Genomic DNA, 22,500 nt, shown 5'->3' with positions numbered 1-22,500 from the left:
CAAGACTCTGTTGGCGGGCCGGCTGCCAGGCATTTGCCACCGTTTAGCAGTGTCAGCCATGCGGTGTTCCTATGCAGCGACGACTGTCAGACCGGCCATTCTGCCATTAAAGGCAACCGCCAAAACGACCCACCGACAGACAGACAGACCAACAGACGTCCTGGGTATTATTATAAAATATAAATGTTTTTTAGATTAAAAATGCTGTGTAATGTTTGGTAAATTGTATTAAAAATACCATAAAAAAAAAAATAGACTGAGAATCGATGAGCACAGCACCATTGTATTGTAGTAAGCTGGTGCAAAGATGTAGATGGCAGTACTGGAGCGGGGCTAAGGCGACCCCATGAGGTAGTTGCATAGAAAGACCATGCTCTATAAATGAATGAATGTGATGAAGGAAATACAAAAAAAAGCAAAAACAGACCCAAGAGGAAGACAATGAATGGCAAAAAAAAAAAATATGAAATAAATATAATTATGTGTGTTTAATATGGAAAACGGGCCAAGCCAAGAAGCCAGTAGGCAATAGGCAGCAATAAGGCAGTCAGCCCGACCCAGACCATTGCATTGCTCAGGAGGCAGGGGGTAGCAAATTATAATTACAGCATAAAAAAAAAATACTTTAGCTTTGTTAAAATTGAAATACTAGCTCTGCAGACGTCCCAGGAAGGTAGACAAGTGGCATTCCTTATAGCCTGTGATTCCTTGCACCGATGTGAAAAGTTAAGTGCGAACAATTGCCACAAGCTTTCCATAATGCTGAGGTGAAAAATTCCAAGAGCTTGACATTCAAAGTTCAATGACTTGATTGTTTTGACATTTTTGGGAGTAACATCATGAAATTAACTTTAAACAAGTAAAGCGTGCTAAGTTCGGCCAGGCCGAAATTTATATACGAGTCATATATACTGGCCTCTCTTCTTAGGCAAAAAAAGGATAACAGAAAAGATTTGCTCTGCTATTAGAGCGATATTAAGATATGGTCCAGTTCGGACGACAGTTATATTATATGTTGGAGACATGTGTACAATGTCAGCCAATTCGAATAGAAAATGCGCCCTTTGGGGGCTCAAGAAGTAAAATAGAGAGATCGATTTATATGAGAGCTAAAGGGTGATTTTTTTGAGGTTAGGATTTTCATGCATTAGTATTTGACAGATCACGTGGGATTTCAGACATGGTGTCAAAGAGAAAGATGCTCAGTATGCTTTGACATTTCATCATGAATAGACTTACTAACGAGCAACGCTTGCAAATCATTGAATTTTGTTACCAAAATCAGTGTTCGGTTCGAAATGTGTTCAAATTTTGACAAATTTTGTTCAGCGATGAGGCTCATTTCTGGTTGAATGGCTACGTAAATAAGCAAAATTGCCGCATTTGGAGTGAAGAGCAACCAGAAGCCGTTCAAGAACTGCCCATGCATCCCGAAAAATGTACTGTTTGGTGTGGTTTGTACGCTGGTGGAATCATTGGACCGTATTTTTTCAAAGATGCTGTTGGACGCAACGTTACGGCGAATGAACACATTTCGAACCGAACACAGATTTTGGTAATAAAATTCAATGATTTGCAAGCGTTGCTCGTTAGTAAGTCTATTCATGATGAAATGTCAAAGCATACTGAGCATCTTTCTCTTTGACAGCATGTCGGAAATCCCACGTGATCTGTCAAATACTAATGCATGAAAATCCTAACCTCAAAAAAATCTCCCTTTATATCAGGCTATAGACCGATTCAGACCATCATAAAAACGTATGTTGATGGTCATGAGGGGATCCGTTGTACAAAATTTCAGGCAAATGGGATAATAATTACGACCTCTAGAGGCTCAAGAAGTCAAAACCCCAGATCGGTTTATATGGCAGCTGTCAGTCTGTCACAATAGCGATCGAACGAAATTGTGCGCAGTTACTTCTTATCGATGTAGGTCTTTGGGGATTGTAAATGGGCCATATTCCTTTAGATTTTGACATAGCTACCATATAAACTGATCTTCTGATTGGACTTCTTGAGTCCATAGAAACCTCAATTTTCATCCAAGAATTTGTTCTATGATTTCCAATATCAATGCCGAGTATGATCCGAATGGGTCTATATACGGATATAGCCCCCATATAAACCGATCCCCGGATTTGAATAGTAGAGCCCCAAGTTACCTCTTGGGGCGATTTGACTGAATTTTGGCACAACAATTAAGGCCGCAATATGAGTGCCAAGTATAATCCGAATCGGTCTATATACTGATATAATGCCAATATAAACCGATCTTTTGTTTTGATTCCTTGAGCTGGGCCGCTAGAAGCCTCCGTTTTCATCCGATTTGGCACAAAGACCTTCGCTGTGACTTCCAACATCCATGTATGATTCGAATCGTTCTATATACTGATATTGCTCCATACAAATCGATCTCCGAATATGACTTCATGAACTCCTAGAAGCTTAAATTTTAACTTGATTTGACTGAAATGTGATACAACGACTTCTGCTACGAGTTCCAAAGTCTGTGTCAATATCATCCGAATCGGTCTATATATAAATTTTTTTTTGCAAATTTTGCCATTGAACATTCCGCTAAGGAACAGGGGCAAACTTCTCACATATCAATGTGTGCAGACCGATTCAAGTTTAAGCTCAATGATAAGGGGACTCCTTTTTTTTAGCCGAGTCCGAACGGCGTGCCGCAGTTCTACACCTATTTGGAGAGAAGTTTTATCTATCTATCCATTTCCCAGCCTAAAAAGTAAATATTCCTGATCAGCGTAAAAATCTAAGACGATCTAGCCATGTCTGTCCGTCCGTCTATTTGTCCGTCTGTTCGTCTGTCTGTCTATCTGTCCGTCCGTTCGTCTGTCCGTGCGTTCCTCTGTCTGTCCGTCCGTCTGTCTGTCCGTCCGTCCGTCCGTCAGTCAGTCTGTCCGTCAGTCAGTCTGTCCGTCCATCTGTCCGTCAGTCTGTCCATCCGTCCATATGTCACTCCGTCCGTCCATCTGTCCGTCCGTCTTTCCGTCAGTCTGTCCATCCGTCCATATGTCACTCCGTCCGTCCGTCTGTCCGTCCGTCTGTCCGTCCGTCTGTCCATCCGTCCGTCTGTCCGTCCGTCTGTCCGTCCGTCTGTCCGTCCGTCTGTCCGTCCGTCTGTCCGTCCGTCTGTCCGTCCGTCTGTCCGTCCGTCTGTCCGTCCATCTGTCCGTCAGTCTGTCTGTCCGTCCGTCTGTCCGTCAGTCAGCCTGTCCGTCAGTCAGTCTGTCCGTCAGTCAGTCTGTCCGTCCATCTGTCCGTCAGTCTGTCCATCCGTCCATATGTCACTCCGTCCGCCCGTCTGTCCGTCCGTCTGTCCGTCAGTCTGTCTGTCCGTCCGTCTGTCCGTCAGTCAGCCTGTCCGTCAGTCAGTCTGTCCGTCAGTCAGTCTGTCCGTCAGTCAGTCTGTCCGTCCATCTGTCCGTCAGTCTGTCCATCCGTCCATATGTCACTCCGTCCGTCTGTCCGTCCGTCTGTCCGTCCGTCTGTCCGTCCGTCCATCTGTCCGTCCGTCTGTCCGTCCGTCTGTCCGTCCGTCTGTCCGTCCGTCTGTCCGTCCGTCTGTCCGTCCGTCTGTCCGTCCGTCTGTCCGTCCGTCCGTCTGTCTGTCTGTCCGTCCGTCTGTCTGTCCGTCCGTCTGTCTGTCCGTCCGTCCGTCCGTCCGCCCGTCTGTTCACCTGTCTGTCCGTCCGTCCGTCCGTCTGTCCGTCCATCTGTCCGTCCATCTGTTTGTCCATCTGTCCGTCCGTCTGTCCGTTCGTCTGTCCGTCCGTCTGCCCGTCCGTCCGTCCGTCTTTCCGTCCATCTGTCTGTCCGTCCGTCCGTCCGTCTGTCCGTCTGTCCATCCGTCTGTCCATCCGTCTGTCAGTCTGTCCGTCTGTCCGTCCGTCCGAAAAGAGAGAAGTTTTACATGGCATAGTACCTCACAAATGTTGCCAGCATTAGGAGGGGATAACCACCGCTGAAAATCTTTTTCTGATGGTCTCGCCAGGATTCGATACTAGGCCTTCAGCGCCATAGGCGGACATGATCGGGGGGGGGGGGGGGGGGGGGGGGGGGGGGGGGGGGGGGGGGGGGGGGGGGGGGGGGGGGGGGGGGACATGATCACCTCTGCGCTACGGTGGCCTCCTAAATATAGGTCTCCTAAATACCAATTCCACGATATGACAACTTGAGCAACCATAGCAGACGCAACCATTTCCCGATTTGATTGTTATACCCTCCACCATAGGATGGCGGTATACTAATTTCGTCATTCTGTTTGTAACACCTCGAAATATGCGTCGGAGACCCCATAAAATATATAAGTTCTTGATCGTCAAGTCATTTTAAGTCGATCTAGCTATGTCCGCCCGTCTGTCCGTCCGTCTGTCTGTCGAAAGCACGCTAACTTTCGAAGGTGTAAAGCTAGCCGCTTGACATTTTGCACAAATACTTTTTATAAGTGTAGGTCGGTTGGTATTGAAAATGGGCCAAATCGGTACATGTTTTGATATAGCTGCCATATAAACCGATCTTGGGTCTTGACTTCTTCGGCCTCTAGAGGGCGCAATTCTCATCCGATTTGGCTGAAATTTTGCATGTGGTGTTTTGGTATAACTTCCAACAACTGCACTAAGTATAGTCTAAATCGGTTCATAATCTGGTATAGCTGTTATATAAACCGATCTTGGATCTTGACTTTTTCAGCCTCTAGAGGGCGCAATTCTCGTACGATTTGTCTGAAATTTTGCATGACGTGTTTTGTTGTGACTTCCAATAAATGTGCTTAGTATAACGTTAATCGGTATAGAACCTGATATAGCTGCCATATAAACCGATCTTGGATCTTGACTTCTTCAGCCTCTAGAGGGCGCAATTCTCATCCGATTTAGCTGAAATTTTGCATGAGGTGTTTTGTTGTGACTTCCAATAACTGCACTAAGTATGGTTCAAATCGGTTTATAATCTGGTATAGCTGTCATATAAACCGTTATTGGATCTTGATTTCTTCAACCTCTAGAGGGCGCAATTCTCATACGATTTGACTGAAATTTTGCATGTGTTGTTTTAGTATCACTTCCAACAACTGCACTTAGTATGATTCAAATCGGTTCATAATCTGGTATAGCTGCCATATAAACCGATCTGGGATCTTGACTTCTTCAGCCTCTAGAGGGCGCAATTCTCCTACGATTTAGCTGAAATTTTGCATGAGGTGTTTCGTTGTGACTTCCAACAACTGTACTAAGTATGGTTCAAATCGGTTCATAATCTGGTATAGCTGCCATATAAACCGATCTTGGGTCTTGACTTCTTCAGCCTCTAGAGGACGCAATTCTCGTCCGATTTGGCTGAAATTTTGTACAACGGTTACTTACTTGTTGTAAAGTAATTCAAATACGAATTGAGTTAATAGAAGGACATTTTTAAGGGGAATCCATGTTGGTGGATGAACTTATCACCTTTTTTTTTGGTTTTCCTATAAAACATTTGTCATGCAGTTGGATTTTTTTCGTACTTCATTGCAATGTTCAACTCTGTGTACCCCGAGACTGGCGACTGCCTTTGGACTAAAAGTTAAAATTATTATTTATTAATATATGATATTAATTTGTGTGTATTTTTTGAGTTGTTGCACACAGAAAAAAACGACACGAATGCATTCTTTCTTTGTATTAACATGGTTGTTGGCATTGTTGCTGTTGCTGTTGCTGTTGCCGCTGTCGTATTATTGTTCTTAATTTGTTGTTATTGCATCTATGAACAATAAATGCGGGCCAGGAAAATCGACACAGACAAACAGATGTACGGGCAGAGCAATGCATGGATGGACGGACGGACAGAGAAATGTATGCGGCGTATGAGAACGCATACAAAACGAACGAATGGCATGTCATTATTAATGTTTTATTGTGGCAAGCACAAATATAAATATTCATTGACGTTTCTTGCCATCCACCACCCCGCCAATCGGCCAACCTGCCAACCAACCTCTTTCTTGCGGCACAAGCATTACACACCGGGCCAAACGGCTGGTCGCCTTGTTGGATGGATAGATGATGATTATGATGATGATGATGATGTTTGGCTAAAATCGCTGTAAACGAGGGGGGATATCTCATGTCCGTCTGTCTGCAAGTCTGTTATTAAGGCAGCGGCAACAACTTTGACTTGGCCATTTGCAGTTGGCGAGAACAAAATTTCTGCTCTATATTGTTGGCCGCTCGGGTCATGCCCCCCCCCCCATAGTGTTGCAGGTAGGCTATACCTTATGGCAATACTTTGTTGTCTGAGTTGTGCAGCCATTGTTACAATGTTGCCACTACCTCGTATCTCTGTGCAATAAAATGAATGCATACAACGGCAGCGGTTGCGCCAGCAGCAGCAGCAGCAGCAGCAGAAGCTCTGCCTGATATCAGGCAGGTAATTGCAATGTACAAATAAAATATATTTTTTTTATTATTATTATATTGCAATATTTATGATTGTTATTCCGTTTGTTCTCTGTTTGTTTTTCTTAATGTATTGGGTTGCCCAAAAAGTAATTACGGATTTTTTAAAAGCAAGTAAATGCATTTTTAATAAAACTTAGAATGAACTTTAATCAAATATACTTTTTTACACTTTTTTTCTAAGGCAAAGCTAAAAGTAACAGCTGATAACTGACAGAAGAAAGAATGCAATTACAGAGTCACAAGCCGACTACATGAAAAAATCCGCAATTACTTTTTGGGCAACCCAATATTTTCTCTTCAAGAGTTTGTAGATGATTTTTAATGACAGGCACTGAGACACCAAGTGTAACTGCATTCACTGAAAAAAATTTTTGTTTCGATCCAAAGTATTTTTTAAGGATACATTCCCTTTGGGGAAAAAAAAGATTCGTAACATTTACGATTTTTATACCCTCCACCATAGCATGGGGGTATATTAATTGCGTCATTCTGTTTGTAAAATTCAATTTGTGTATAAAATTCAATTTGTGTTTGTTTGTTTGTTCCGTATAGACTCAAAAACGGCTAAACCGATTACCTGACTATATAATTTTTTGATATCGGGAGGGGGGCGGACGCTCCCCCTTACCCCAAAAGTACTACCCAAAAATAAAAGTGGAGCGATCGGAACAATATGGGATTCAAATGTAAGGTATTCAAGAGTAGAATACGAATTTCGTAATAAAAGTTGGATCCATGTACTAGGGGGGGGGGGGGGGGGGCCGCCCAAGCCCCAAAACCCCTTAAAATAGGTTTATTTGACAATCATGACAATATGGGACTTAAATTAAAGGTATTCGGCAATAGATTACGAATATGGTCAGGAAGAAGAAATATACTTTATAATTTGTTGATATCGCAAGGGGACGTACCCTTCCCGTTACCCCAAAAATACCACCCAAAATCATAAGTGGACCGATAAAGACAATATGGATATCAAATGAAAGGCGTTGAAGAGTAGATTACGAATGTGGTTTAGAAAATTATGTCCAAATACCCAGAAAGTCGCCCTAACCCCAAAATGTCTAAAAACAGACAAATTGGTCGTCCATATCGATATGGGACTTAAATGAAAGATATTCGGGAGTAGATTAAAAATATGGCATTAACATTTGCGTTCAAGTCAAGGTGGTTCTTTTCCTCCTAAAAATACGTCGAATAGATTAATTGACCCATTATGGCAATATGGGGCTCAAATGAGAGGTATTTGAGAGAAGAAAACGAATTTGATATTCAATTTTGGGGGTACGCCCTCAATCACCCAATCTGTTCGTCCGTCTGTCTGTCGAAAGCACGCTATATCGTTCCATAATTTGACATAGCTGCCATATAAACCGTTCTTGAATCTTGATTTCTTGAGCCACTAGAGGGCGCACTTCTTATCCGATTTGGCTGAAATTTTGCATGAGGTGTTTTATTAGGACTTTCAACAACTGTGCTAAGTATGCTCTAAATCGGTTCATAACCTGATATAGCTGTCATATGAACCGATCTGGGATCTTGTCTTTTTGAGCCTCAAGAGGGCGTAATTATTATCCGATTTGGCTGAAATTTTGTACAACGGCTTCTTCCATGACCTTCAATATCCGTGTCAAATATGGTCTGAATCGGTCTTCAGCCTGATACAGCTCCCCTATAAACCGATCTCCCTATTTTACATTTTGAGCCCCTAAAAGACCCAATTCTTTTTCGATTTCGCTGAAATTTTACACACAGACTTCTACTATGGTCTGCAATACTCCAATATTCATTTAGCATAGCAATTATTTTCTTTTTTCCTTAGTTAGCCTAAAAAGAGATACCGCGCCAAGAACTCATCAAATGCGTTCCTGGTGGAGGTTATGTAAGATTCGGCCCGGCCGAACTTAGCACGCTCTTACTTGTCATTGCTAAAATCCTACCAATAAGGAAAACTCTTTAATTTTGAGACAATTTCTTTTTTCAGTGTTGTAATGCACTGGCATTACAATGCACTAGGGCTGCATAAGGAGATCAAAGAAATATAATTTACAGTGGGCTCATTAAAACTGAAAATCAAGGAAAAAATGAAAATTAAAACAAAAAGGAAGGCGTTAAGTTCGGCCGGGCCGAACTTTGGATACCCACCACATGGGGTATATATGTAAACCTCCTTTCGTCATAATACGGTGAAAAATGCGTAATTTATGCCCCTTGGCAGCTGGGCCAAATTAAAGAGGGAAGTCGAAGGGCCTAACACAACACACTGTCCCAAATTTTGGCGAAATCGGACAATAAATGCGTCTTTTATAGGCCGAAAAACTTAAATCAAGATATCGGTCTATATGGCAGCTATATCCAAATCTGTACCGATCTGGGCCAAATTGAAGAAGAATGTTGAAGGCCCTAACGCAACTCACTGTCCCAAATTTCCGCAAAATCAGATAATAAATGTGACTTTTATGGGCCTAAGACCCTAAATCGGCGGATCGGTCTATATGACAGCTATATCCAAATCTATACCGATCTGTGCCATATTAGAGAAAAATGTTGAAGGCCCTAACACAACTTACTATCCCAAATTTCAGCGAAATCGGATAATAAATGTGGCTTTTATGGGCCTAAGATCCTAAATCGACGGATCGGTCTATACGGCGGCTATATCCAAATCTGAACCGATCTGGTTCATATTGAAGAAGGATGTCGAAGAGTCTAGCACAACTCTTTGTCCCAAATTTCAGCAAAATCGGATGATAAATGTGGCTTTTATGGGCCTAAGACCCTAAATCGGCGGATCGGTTTATATGGGTGCTATATGAAGATATAGTCCTATGCAGCCCATCTTCGAACTTAACCTGCCTCCTGATCCCCATAGATACTGCAAAATTTTTTCTCGTACCGAGCCCATTGCCATGTCTGCAAACTGACATCGCATTGGTTACGACTCCCACCAACAGCTCAAAATAGTGCTACAAAACCTTCGCCACGCTGCACCGCAGCGGCAATCCACGCCTAGTCTGGGTGTTCACCATAATAGGCATCTATCATCCCAACACAAGGGGAAGCTCATCATCGCAGTAGCACTCACAGAATCGATCAGCGATACAAAGCTGGCAAGTTCGTCAGCCACCTCTTTCCACGCCACCGTTTAATGTGAGACGCTTCTTGCAGCCCCCAATAGGCCGTAAATATCCATGACCTGCATCCATGGTCTTCAGCTCGGCCTGCAAATGCAATTTTTGCCCATGAACATTCCACTAAGGAACAGGGGCAAACCTCTCACATATGTGCAGTCCGATTTAAGTTTTAAGCTCAATGATGAGGGGCCTCCTTTTTATAGCCGAGTCCGAACGGCGTGCCACAGTGCGACACCTTTTTGGAGAGAAGTTTTCCATGGCATAGTGCCTCACAAATGTTGCCAGCATTAGGAGGGAAAACCACCGTTGACAACTTTTTCTGATGGTCTCGCCAGGATTCGAACCCCGGCGTTCAGCGTCATAGGCGGACATGCTAATCTCTGCGCTACGGTGGCCTCCAGCCGAAGAGCAGTTATCACAATTTACCGTGGACAAAGTTATGAATGTCATCCGTGGCGCCTAGTCATCCAAGTCGTTGGGCCCAGACGGAATCTCTACATTGATGCTGAAGAATCGGTCCTCAACCAGTCTTTGAACACTCTTATAGTACACGATGTCTGGAAGATGGCCAAAATGATCCCACTACTGAAACTTACCCCCTTACTCCGATCCTTATCAGGATAAAGGGAGTCGTACAGACCGATCTCCCTACTCTGAATAGTAGCCAAGATGCTTGAGGGACTGCTCCTCTCGAGCCTCGTTGGAGAATTTCCATTCGCCAAGCATCAGCATGGATTTCGAAGACTACATAGCACAACAACTGCTCTGCATGCCATCACCGCACACATTTGCCGTGGATTCAATCAGCCCAGGCCATGTGATAGGTCGGTCCCCGTGGCACTGGACCTATCAAAGGCATTTGACACGGCCAGCCATGCCAATCTCTTTGAGGACATCGCCAATACGTACCTTCAGCCAAACCTGAAACGTTGGATCGCGAATTATCTGTGTGGTCGCCAGTCATTTGTTGAATTTAGAGATAAGAAATCGAAACACCGTAGAGTGAAGAGGGGAGTTCCCCAAGACGGTACTGTTTAACAAGATTAAAATTTTGAAAGAATTTCTAAAAATTTGAAAAAAATTTCTCTCTTTACCAAAAACTACTTCTAAACTTTCCATATTTTTTTCTTTAATTTTTTTGGGTTTCTTTTTAAAATTTTTAATTTTTTTTTAATAAAATTCCTCCCATTGTCCTTTCTCGCTTGCTTGCCTGTAATTTTACCCCTTGATATGCATGCTGCTGTAGATAGCAGTCGTCGCCATTCTCGTCAAACTTGTGGTTACAACTTTATATTTTTTTTAATTTATATTATTTCTCTTGTTGTTGTTGTTGGTTGTCGGTGGTATTTTGTTGTTGTTGTTGTAGTTGTTTGCTTGATACGTATTTAAATGTAAACATAAATAAATGTATGTCAAATGTCACTTTGACACGAAATATTTATTCGCCATCATCATGATGACAATGATGAAGTAACGAAGGAAGGTTGTTTGCCTGTTGACCAGCAGGACGAAGAAGAACCACTGGAAGTGCATGAAGTGACCGACCACATGCGGATGGGGACAAAAGGTTGAACACAATACTTAACTTGTGAAACAATTTTTTATACAAAAAAGGACTTCCGCAATGCACAGGGATTTGCAAGGAAGAAATGAATTAAACGCTACATCGCATTGGCATTGGAGAGTAGACAATGGACAGCATTGTTGAATGAGAAAATCCAAAAAATAGATGATCAAAGAATTTCATCCAAATCGGAGAGGAATTGCGCCCTCTAATGGGTCAAGAAGTCAAGATCCAAGATCGGTTTATATGGCAGCTATAACAGGTTACGGACTGATTTGAACCATACTTGACACAGTTGTTGGACATCATAACGAAACACCGCATGCAAAATTTCAGCCAAATCGGATAAGAATTGCGCCCTCTAGAGGCTCAAGAAGTCAAGACCCCAGATCGGTTTATATGACAGCTATGCCAGGTTATGAGCCGATTTACACCGTACTTAGAACAGTTGTTGGACATCATAACGAAACACCGCATGCTGAATTTCAGCCAAATCGGATAGGAATTGCGCCCTCTAGAGGCTCAAGAAGTCAAGACCCCAGATCGATTTATATGACAGCTATGCCAGGTTATGGACCGATTTTAACCATAATTGGCACATTTGTTAGAAACTATGACAAAACATCTCATGCTAAATTTCAGCCAAATCGGATAAGAATTGCGCCCTCTAGAGGCTCAAGAAGTCAAGACCCCAGATCGGTTTATATGGCAGCTATATCAAAACATGGACCGATAAGGCCCATTTACAATCCCAGCCGACCTACACTTATAAGAAGTATTTGTGCAAAATTTCAAGCGGATAGCTTTACTCCTTCGAAAGTTTGAGTGCTTTCGACAGACAAACGGACGGACGGACATGGCTAGATCGACTTAAAATGTCACGACGATCAAGAATATATATAATTTAGGGGGTCTCAGATGCATATTTCGAGGTGTTACAAACAGAATAACGAAATCAATAAGCCCCCATCCTATGGTGGATGGTATAATAAAATGCTGTTTAATAAAAAGATTTTAAAACAGAAATTTTGAAAAAAATTTACCTAGCCATCTCCGGGAGGGCCTCCCTCCCCCAAAACCCGCCAATGGGATATATAGACCAATCACTACAATATGGGTATCAAATTAAAGGTATTTGAGAGCAGAAAACGAATCTTATATCCAGCTGTGGGACTAAGTGTTTCGTGGGTCACCCACCCCCCCAAAAAAGCCCTCAAATCGGACATATTTACCGACCATGGCAATATGGATCTCAAATGAAAGGTCTTTGAGAGTAGAGCACGAAACTGACTTCCAATTTCGGGACCAAGACTCTGGGGGTTCACCTCACCCCCAAACAGAATTTTTTAAAAAGCCATTGCAATGTGGGGTTTAAGTGTATGAGAGTTGAAAAATTCACAGGAAAATTGGAATACATTTTCAACTGAAATTAAACAGAAATCTCCAAATTTAGAGTACTGCTCTCCAACATAGCGTTATAGGGCGCACTGGAACTGGATATAAAAATCAATTTGTGTTTGTTTGTAGGTTTGTTTCTTTGTTTGTGTGTTCCTCATAGACTCAAAAACGGTTGAACCTATTTTCTTGAAATTTTCACTGATGGTGCATAATGATCCTGTGGTGAAAATAGGGTACAACATTTTTTTAATTCTGAAGGGGGAGGGGACCCTCCCCCTTATCCTAATTTTCAGAAACGCCAGATCTCGGAGATAAGTGGTGTGATTTAAGCGAAGTTTTGTGTGCTCTCTTATGTAACCTTAAAAACAAAAATTTGGTATCCAAATTTCGGATGGGGTACCCAGGGGAGCCGACCACCCCCAAAACCTTCCAAATATATATATACACCAATCACGACAATATGGGATTCAAATGAAAGGTATTCAAGAGTATAGTACGAATTTCGTCATAAAAGTTGGGTCCAAGTACCTGGGGGGCCGCCCCAGCCCCAAAACCCCTAAAATAGGTTTATTTGACGATCATGACAATATGGGACTCAAATGAAAGGTATTCGGGAGTAGATTACGAATATGGTCAGGAAGGCTTTATAATTTATCGATAACGGAAGGGGGCGGACCCTCCACCGTTACCCAAAAATACCACCCAAAATCATAAGTGGACCGATCGGGACAATATGGGTATCAAATGAAAAGTATGCGGAAGTAGATAACGAATCTGGCATACAAATTCATGTCAATGTATAGGAGGTCACCCCACCCCCCACAAAAACGGCCCAAAATGGGCACATTAGCCAATCATGGATTTATGGGACTCGGTTTGTTTGTTCCGTATAGACTGAATAAGTAAGAACGCGTTAAGTTCGGCCGGGCCGAACTTTGGATACCCACCACCTCGGGTATATATGTGAACCACATTTCGTCAAAATCCAGTGAAAAACGCATACCTTATGCCCCATAGCAGCTCTATAGATATCATCCGATTTAGACCAAATGCTTATAAGTACAAGTCATTGTTCAACCGAGAGATCGGTCTGTATGGCAGCTATATCCAAATCTGGACCGATCTGAGCCAAATTGAAGACAAATATCGAAGGGCCCAACACAAGTCATTGTCCCAAATTTCGGCGACATCGGACAATAAATGCGCTTTTTATGGGCCCAAAACCTTAAATCAAGAGATCGGTCTATATGGCAGCTATATCCAAATCTGAACCGATCAGGGCCAAATAGAAGAAAGATGTCGAAGGGCCTAAGGCAAATCACTGTCCCAAATTTCAGCAAAATCGGATAATAAATGTGGCTTTCATGGGCCTAAGACCATAAATCGGAAGATCGGTCTATATGGCAGCTATATCCAAATTTGGACCGATATGAGCCAAATTGACGAAGGATGTCGAAGGGCTCAACTCAACTCAATGTCCCAAATTTCAGCAAATTCGGATAATAAATGTGGTTTTTATGGGCCTAAGACCATGAATCGGGGGATCGGTCTATATGGCAGCTATATCCAAATTTGGACCGATCTGGACCAAATTGACGAAGGATGTCCAAGGGCTCAACGCAACTCACTGTCCCAAATTTCAGTAAAATCGGATAATAAATGTGGCTTTTATGGGCCTAAGACCATAAATCGGAGGATCGGTCTATTTGGCAGCTATATCCAAATTTGAACCGATCTAGGCCAAATTGACGAAGGATGTCGAAGGGCTCAACACAACCCACTGTCCCAAATTTCAGCAAAATCGGATAATAAATGTGACTTTTATGGGTCTAAGACCATAAATCGGAGGATCGGTCTATATGGCAACTATATCCAAATCTAGACCGATCTGGGCCAAATTGACGAAGAATGTTGAAGGGCCTAACACAACTCACTGTGCCAAATTTCAGCAAAATCGGATAATAAATGTGGCTTTTATGGGCCTAAGACTCTAAATCGGTGGATCGGTCTATATGGCAGCTATATCCAAATTTGGTCCGATCTGAGCCAAATTGACGAAGGATGTCGAAGGATCCAACGCAACTCACTGTCCTAAATTTCAGCAAAATCGGATAATAAATGTGGCTTTTATGCGCCTAAGACCCTAAATCGGCGGATCGGTCTATATGGGGGCTATATCAAGATATAGTCCGATATAGCCCATCTTCGAACTTAACCTGCTTATGGACAAAAAAAGAATCTGTGCAAAATTTCAGCTCAATATCTCAATTTTTAAAGACTGTAGCGTGATTTCAACAGACAGACGGACAGACGGACAAACGGACGGACATGTCTACATCGTCTTAGATTTTTACGCTGATCAAGAATATATATACTTTATAGGGTCGGAAATGGTTATTTCGATGTGTTGCAAACGGAATGACAAAATGAATATACCCCCATCCTTCGGTGGTGGGTATAAAAACGGCAAAACAGATTTTGTCGAAATTTTCGCGTATTGTGTAGGTTGGTCTGCAAGGATACACAGGCTATATAATTTTTCGATATCGGAAGGGGAACGGACCCTCCTCCACCTTATGACAAAAACACATCCCAAAATCACAAGTGGACCGATGGGGACAAGATAGGTATCAAATGAAGGGTATTGGAGAGTAGAATACGAATATGGTATTAAAATTTGTGTCTAAGTACCCATCGGGCCGCCCCAACCCCAAAACTCCCCCAAAAGGTATACTGGATTAAATTTCGAATTTGGCATACAAAATCAAATCAAAGTATAGGGGGTCACGCCACCCCTCAAAAACGCCATTAGACCCATTATGACTAAATGATATTTAGCTGAACCGATTTTCTTAAAATTTTCATACATTGTGTACGTTTGTTTGTCTGGAAGGAATCAGATGGAGGCAGACCCTCCCCCTTATCCCAAAAACGCCACCCATAGTCGAAAGTGGTCCGATGGGCACAAAAAGGGTATCAAATGAAAGGTATTGGAGGACCGAATAGAAAAATGGTATTAAAATTTGGCTCCAAGTACCCAGCGTCCCCTTGAAAGAATTGAAATGTTGAAGAAAACCTCCCCAGAAATTAGATGAGTAAAATCGTGCTAAGTTCAGCTGGGCCGAATCTTGGGAACCCACACCGCCATGGATTCTGCTAAAACTTTATTCGAAACAAAATTAGTTGAAGGGCATTATTTTATTCTAAATACCAAACTCATGTCAAACCAGCAAAAATTAAAGCTTTTAGGAATCGAACAAGGATGATCGAGAGGCCGTTTTACATGGGTGCTATATCAGGATATAGACCGATTTGGACCGAACTTCACACAGTTGTTGGAAGTCATAGCAAAACACCGCATGCAAAATTTCAGCCAAATCGAACAAAAATTGCGGTTCCCAGGGGCTCAAGAAGTCAAATCGGGAGATCGATTTATATGGGAGCTATATCAAGTTATAGACCGATTTGGACCGTACCTAACACAGTTATTGGAAATCATAACAGAACACTCTGTGCAAAATTTCAGCTAAATCGGATAAAAATTGCGTATACCAGAGGCTCAAGAAGTTAAATCGGGAGATCGATTTATATGGGAGCTATATCAGGTTATAGACCGATTTGGACCGAACTTCACACAGTTATTAGAAGTCACAACAAAACACCATGTGCAAAATTTCAGCCAAATCGGATGAAAATTGAGGCTTCCAGGGACTCAAGAAGTCAAATCGGGAGATCGATTTATATGGGAGACATATCAGTTTATACACCGATTTGGACCGAACTTCACACAGTTGTTGGAAGTCATAGCAAAACACCGCATGCTAAATTTCAGCCAAATCGAACAAAAATTGCGGCTTGTATGGACTCAAGAAGTCAAATCTGGAGATCGGTTTGTATGGGAGCTATATCAGGTTATAGACCGATTTGGACCGAACTTCATACAGTTGTTGGAAGTCATAACAGAACACTCTATGCAAAATTTCAGCCAAATCGGATAAAAATTGCGGTTTCCAGGGGCATAAGAAGTCAAATCGGGAGATCGATTTATATGGGAGCTATATCAGGTTATAGACCGATTTGGACTGTACTTAACACAGCAGTTAGAAGTCATAAAAAATCACTATGTGCAAAATTTCAGGCAAATCCGATGAAAATTGAGGCTTCCAGGGGCTCAAGAAGTCAAATCTGGAGATCGGTTTGTATGGGAGCTATATCAGGTTATAGACCGATTTGGACCGTACCCACCACAGTTGTTGGAAATCATAACAGAACACTCTATACAAAATTTCAGCCAAATCGAACAAAAATTGCGGCTTCCAAGGGCTCAAGAAGTCCAATCGGGAGATCGGTTTATATGGGAGCTATATCAGGTTATAGACCGATTTGGGCCGTACCCACCACAGTTATTGGAAATCATAACAGAACACTCTATACAAAATTTCAGCCAAATCGAACAAAAATTGCGGCTTCCAAGAGCTCAAGAAGTCAAATCTGGAGATCGGTTTATATGGGGGCTATATCAGGTTAGAAACCGATTTGGACCGAACTTCAAAAAGTTGTTGGAAGTCACATCAAAACACTCTATGCAAAATTTCAGCCAAATCTGACAAAAATTGCGGCTTCCAGGGTCTCAAGAAGTTAAATCAGGAAATCGGTTTATATAGGAGCTATATCTGAATCTGACCCGATATGGCCCATTTGCAATCCCCAATGATCTACGTCAATATTAAGCATCTGTGCGAAGTTTCAAGCGGCTAGCTTTACGCGTTCGACAGTCGGACGGACGGACGGACATGGCTAGTTCGACTCAGGGCGTCGAGACGTCTTGGACGAATATTTCGAGGTGTTACAAACGGTATGACTAGATTAGCATACCCTTATCCTATGGTGGTGGGTATTAAACAGGGAACAACACTTTCTAGAGAAATACATTTTTTTTCGAACATGGAAACAGCCTTCTTACCCCATGTTCCTTGGCAGCATGGAGTCCTTTTGTTTGCATAGTGGCCATGGCAAAAAGGATCGTTCGCTCTTGTATAGGAATTTATTGTGGTTGTTGTTACGGTTTTGGCGCATACATGCTGTAGTCTCTGCCACCAAACACTGTCGTCGTTGTGACAAATGACAGCTGACAATTGTTTATGTCAAAATCTTCTTCGTCATAATTTATTAAAAAAAAAAAAATTCATCAAAGTAAAATTTATTTCTTGTTTATATGAAAAGCCATAGGCCAGAGATGGCTAAGTTGACAATGAAAAAATTAATGATCAAATTTGCCAACAAGCCACAGAATACTAAGATTGTTGATTATTCTTTCAATCGCCACCTATAACTACTTGTGGTGTGGCTTTCAGCTTCAGAGATTCCATTCGATTGTCTACAAAAAAAATTTAAATTTGATAAATGTGTATTGCCCATCTCTGCGGAAGTTCGTTTGTTGAGATTTGTAGAAAAATGTAAATTGGTTTTTATTTCTGTTTTTTTTTGTTTGTTTGTGTTGCATTTAACAATTCCCTGATAACTCCATTGTTATTTTCGTAAAATGATATTAATTTTCCAAGGAACTCTGTGGTTGTTGTTGTTGTTGAGGGGTACAAATGCAGCATTCGTTGCCTGGTGGTGTAGTTGTTGTTGCAATAATTGCAGGCAAGGCGATTTCATTTCAGTTGTTAGTGCTGTTGCTGTTGTTGCTGTTGTTGTTGTTGGGGGCCGATTAGTTTATCGTTTTTTATATCACAATTAACACAAATTACTATTTATGAGCCAACGAAACAGAAAACCGACGGACGGACAGACGGACAGACAGTCAACGGACGTCGAAATGTATGAACGCATGGTGGATGTATGAAGTCAAGCTTGGGAACTGAAAATGAAAATTTATAATAAAATAGAAAAATAGCAAAAAGAGCCAAGTAAAAAGGGAACACCCACTCAGTTCGTCAGCTAACTAACCACCGCTGCCAACAAAATTCAAATAATGAACAATCACCATGGCTTTGTTGCATATGCCGATTTTGTTCTTTTCAAATACAAATGCAAATGCATCCCCAATAAGGGGGGGACATGGCAACGACATGGGGTCATTTGTTAGGCTACTTTTTTTTCTTCTAATTGTCGTATGGGTTGGACAGAGGGTATCCTCTGTTGTTATTATTGTTGTTGTTGTTGTTGTTATTGTTTTATTTTCATTTTGAGGTCACCTCAAATCCCATGTGTGCACTGAGGGTGATTGCGCCAATTAAATATTGGCCATTATAAAGGAAACATGAACTGCCTCGCTCTTTGCATTCACTATAAATTTGCAAAAATAATAAAAAAGACTTCATGCAACTGAGTGCGATTTGTTTCCAGGTATCGAACCACATTTTATTGCATTTCAAAGTTTTGTTAAAATTTTATGCTATAGAAATTTTTGTCAATTTTTGAATTTTTTAAATTTTTACAGAAAAATTTGTAAAAAATTTAGTTCCATGTAATTTTCTTATACCCATCAAACGGATGTAATTCCGTTTGCAATACATCGAAATATCCATTTTTGACCCTATCTTATATTGGGTTGCCCAAAAAGTAATTGCGGATTTTTCATATAGTCGGCGTTGACAAATTTTTTCACAGCTTGTGACTCTGTAATTGCATTCTTTCTTCTGTCAGTTATCAGCTGTTACTTAAAGCTTGCTTTAGAAAAAAAAGTGTAAAAAAAGTATATTTGACTAAAGTTCATTCTGAGTTTTATTAAAAATGCATTTACTTTCTTTTAAAAAAATCCGCAATTACTTTTTGGGCAACCCAATATATAACAAGTAAAAAGGCGTTAAGTTCGGCCGGGCCGAACTTTGGATACCCACCACCTCGGGTATATATGTAAACCATCTTTCATCAAAATTCGGTGAAAATTTCATACCTTATACTCATATACCTCATACCGATCTGAACTATATGCGACACGGATGTCGAAAAGCCGAACATAAGTCACTGTGTCAAATTTCAGTGAAATCGGATTATAAATGCGCCTTTTATGGGGCCAAGACTTTAAATCGAGATATCGGTCTACATGGCAGCTATATCCAAATCTGGACCGATTTGGGCCAAGTTGCATAAACATGTCTAAGAGCCTAACACAAAGCACTGACCCAAATTTCGGCGAAATCGGACAATAAATGCCTCTTTTATGGGCCCTAAACCTTAAATCCAGAGATCGGTCTATATGGCAGCTTTATTCAAATCTGGACTGATCTGGGTAAAATTGAAGAAGGACGTCGAAGAGCCTAACCAAACTCACTGTCTCAAATTTCAGCGACATCGGACAATAAATGCGTCTTTTATGGCCCCAAAGCCTAAAACCTAGATATCGGTCTATATGGCAGCTATATCCAAATCTGGACCGATCTGTGCGATATTGCAGAAGTATGTCAAGGGGCTTAACTAAACTCACTGTTCCAAATTTCGGGGACATCAGGCAATAAATGAGCATTTTATGGGCCCAAAACCGTAAATCAAGAAATCGGTCTATATGGCAGCTATATCCAAATTTGAACCGATCTGGACCAAATTGAAGAAATATGTCAAAGGGCCTAACACAACTCACTATCCCAAATTTCAGCAAAATCGGATAATGAATGTGGCTATTATGGGCCTTACACCATAAATCGGAGGATCGATCTATATGGGGGCTATATCAAGATATAGTCCGATATAGCCCATCTTCGAACTTAACCTGCTTATGGACAAAAAAAGAATCTGTGCAAAATTTCAGCTCAATATCTCAATTTTTAAAGACTGTAGCGTGATTTCAACAGACAGACGGACGGACATGGCTAGATCGTCTGAGATTTTTACGCTGATCAAGAATATATATACTTTATAGGGTCGGAAATGGATATTTCGATGTGTTGCAAACAGAATGACAAAATGAATATACCCCCATCCTTCGGTGGTGGGTATAAAATTTGTGTTTGTTTATTTGTTTGTATGTTTGTGTGTTCCTTATAGACTCAAAAACGGCTGACCCGATTTTCTTGAAATTTTCACAGATGGTGCATAATGATCCCGTAGTGAAAATAGGGTACTACATTTTTTGATATCTAAAGGGGGGGGGGGCGGACCCTCCCCCTTACCTAAATTTTCAGAAAAGCCAGATCTCGTAGATGGGTGGTGCGTTTTAAGCGAAATTTTGTGCGCTCCCATATAGTACGCTAAAAATAAAAATTTGGTATCCAAATTTCGGATGGGGTACCTAGGGGGGGCTGCCCCACCCTAAAACCTACCAAACATATATTTTGGCCAATCACGACAATATGGGACTCAAATGAAAGGTATTTAGGATAAGAAAACGTATCTGATATCCAATTGTTGGACCAAGTGCTAGGGGGACCACCCCAAGCCCCAAAACACCCCTAAATCGGACATATTTACCGACCATGGCAATATGGGACTCAAATGAAAGGAATTTGCGAGTAGAATACGAATGTGATACCCAAATGTGGGACCACGTTTCAGGGGGTCCACGCCTTTGCCAAAACACCCCCCCCCCCAAACAGAATTTATTTACTGACCATGGGAATATGGGGCTTAAATAAAAGGTATTTGGGTGTAGAATACGAATCTTATATCCAAATATGGGACCAAGTGTTTGGCGGGCCGTCTCTCACCAAAAACATCCACCAAAGGGGGATAAATTTACGACCATTGCTATGGTCTATGGGGCTCAAATGAAAGGTCTTGGGGAGTTAAACACGAATTTGATATCAATATTCGGGAAAAGTGTCTAAGGGGGCAACCTCATCCCCACAACACCACCCAAATAGTAAATATTTGCTGACTATTGCAATATGAGGCTCAAATAAGAGGGTTTTTAAAGTTTAACACGAATCCGATATATATTTTCAAGGCCAACTCACTGAGTGGCCGCCCATCCCCCAAAACACCCCCAAGCCGGTCATGTTCGCCGACTATGGAAATATGGGGCTCAAATTAAAGGTAAGTGGGAGTAGACCACGTATCTGATATCAACATTAGGGGTCAACTGTCTAGCGTACGTCCCACCACCATAACAACCCCCAAATAGGACATATTTGCTCACCAAGACAATTTGGGTCTTAAAGAGAGTGGAAAGAAATATAGGGCCGATTCGGTTGAAATTTTGCATGAGGTGTTTTGTTATGACTTGCAATAAATGTGCCAAGTATGGGTGAATTTGGTGCATTGCCTGATATAGCTGTCATATAAACCGATCTTGGGTCTTGACTTCTAGAGTCTTAAGAGAGCGCAAATCCTATTCGATTTGGATGAAATTTGGCACGACGTGTTTCGCTACGACTTTTAACAACTGTGCAAAGGTCATATCGGTCCATAATCAGATATAGCTGCGATATAAACCGATCTGGGATCTTGACTTATTGAGCCTCTATATGGCGCAATTATTATGGGATTTGGGTGAAATTTTGTACAACTGCTTCATCCATGACCTTAAACATACGTGTCAAATATGGTCTGAATCGCTCTATAGCCTAACACAGCTCCCCTATAAAACAATCTCCCTATTTTACTCTTTGAGCCCTTAAAGGGCGCAATTCTTAATCGATTTGGCTGAAATTTTACACAATGACTTTTACAATGGTCGCCAACATGCAAAATTTCAACCAAATTGGATAAGAATTGCGCCCTCTAGTGGGTCAAGAAGTCAAGATTCAAGATTGGTTTATATGGCAGCTATATCAGATTATGGACTAATTTAAACCATACTTAGCACAGTTATTGGAAGTCGTTTTTGAACACTTCATGCTAAATTTCAGCTAAATCAGAAAGGAATTGCGCCCTCTACAGGCTCAAGAAGTCAAAATTGAAGATCGGTTTATATGGCAGCTATATCAGGTGATGGACCGATTTAAACCATACTTAGCGCAGTTGTTGAAAGTCATAATAAAACACCTGATGCAAAATTTCA

General features: G+C 41.5%; 1 protein-coding gene and 1 long non-coding RNA gene across 2 annotated transcripts in view; both read right to left on the bottom strand.

Annotated features, from left to right (window-relative positions):
- LOC106090779 (protein bric-a-brac 1) overlaps nucleotides 1-22,500 on the bottom strand; it is a 218,447-nt gene that overhangs the window by 100,642 nt on the left and 95,305 nt on the right. The window lies entirely within an intron of this gene.
- On the bottom strand, nucleotides 17,742-18,519 carry LOC106093773 (uncharacterized). Its single transcript, XR_001222403.2, has 2 exons — nucleotides 18,489-18,519; nucleotides 17,742-18,420 (listed from the first exon to the last, which is right to left on the bottom strand). It is a non-coding gene; the product is annotated as an uncharacterized LOC106093773 (long non-coding RNA).

This window comes from Stomoxys calcitrans, chromosome 1 (genome assembly GCF_963082655.1).
Source record: "Stomoxys calcitrans chromosome 1, idStoCalc2.1, whole genome shotgun sequence".
NCBI lineage: Eukaryota > Metazoa > Arthropoda > Insecta > Diptera > Muscidae > Stomoxys > Stomoxys calcitrans.
The sequence above is the reverse complement of the archived record's forward strand: the minus strand, read 5'-3'. Positions and strand labels throughout refer to the sequence as shown.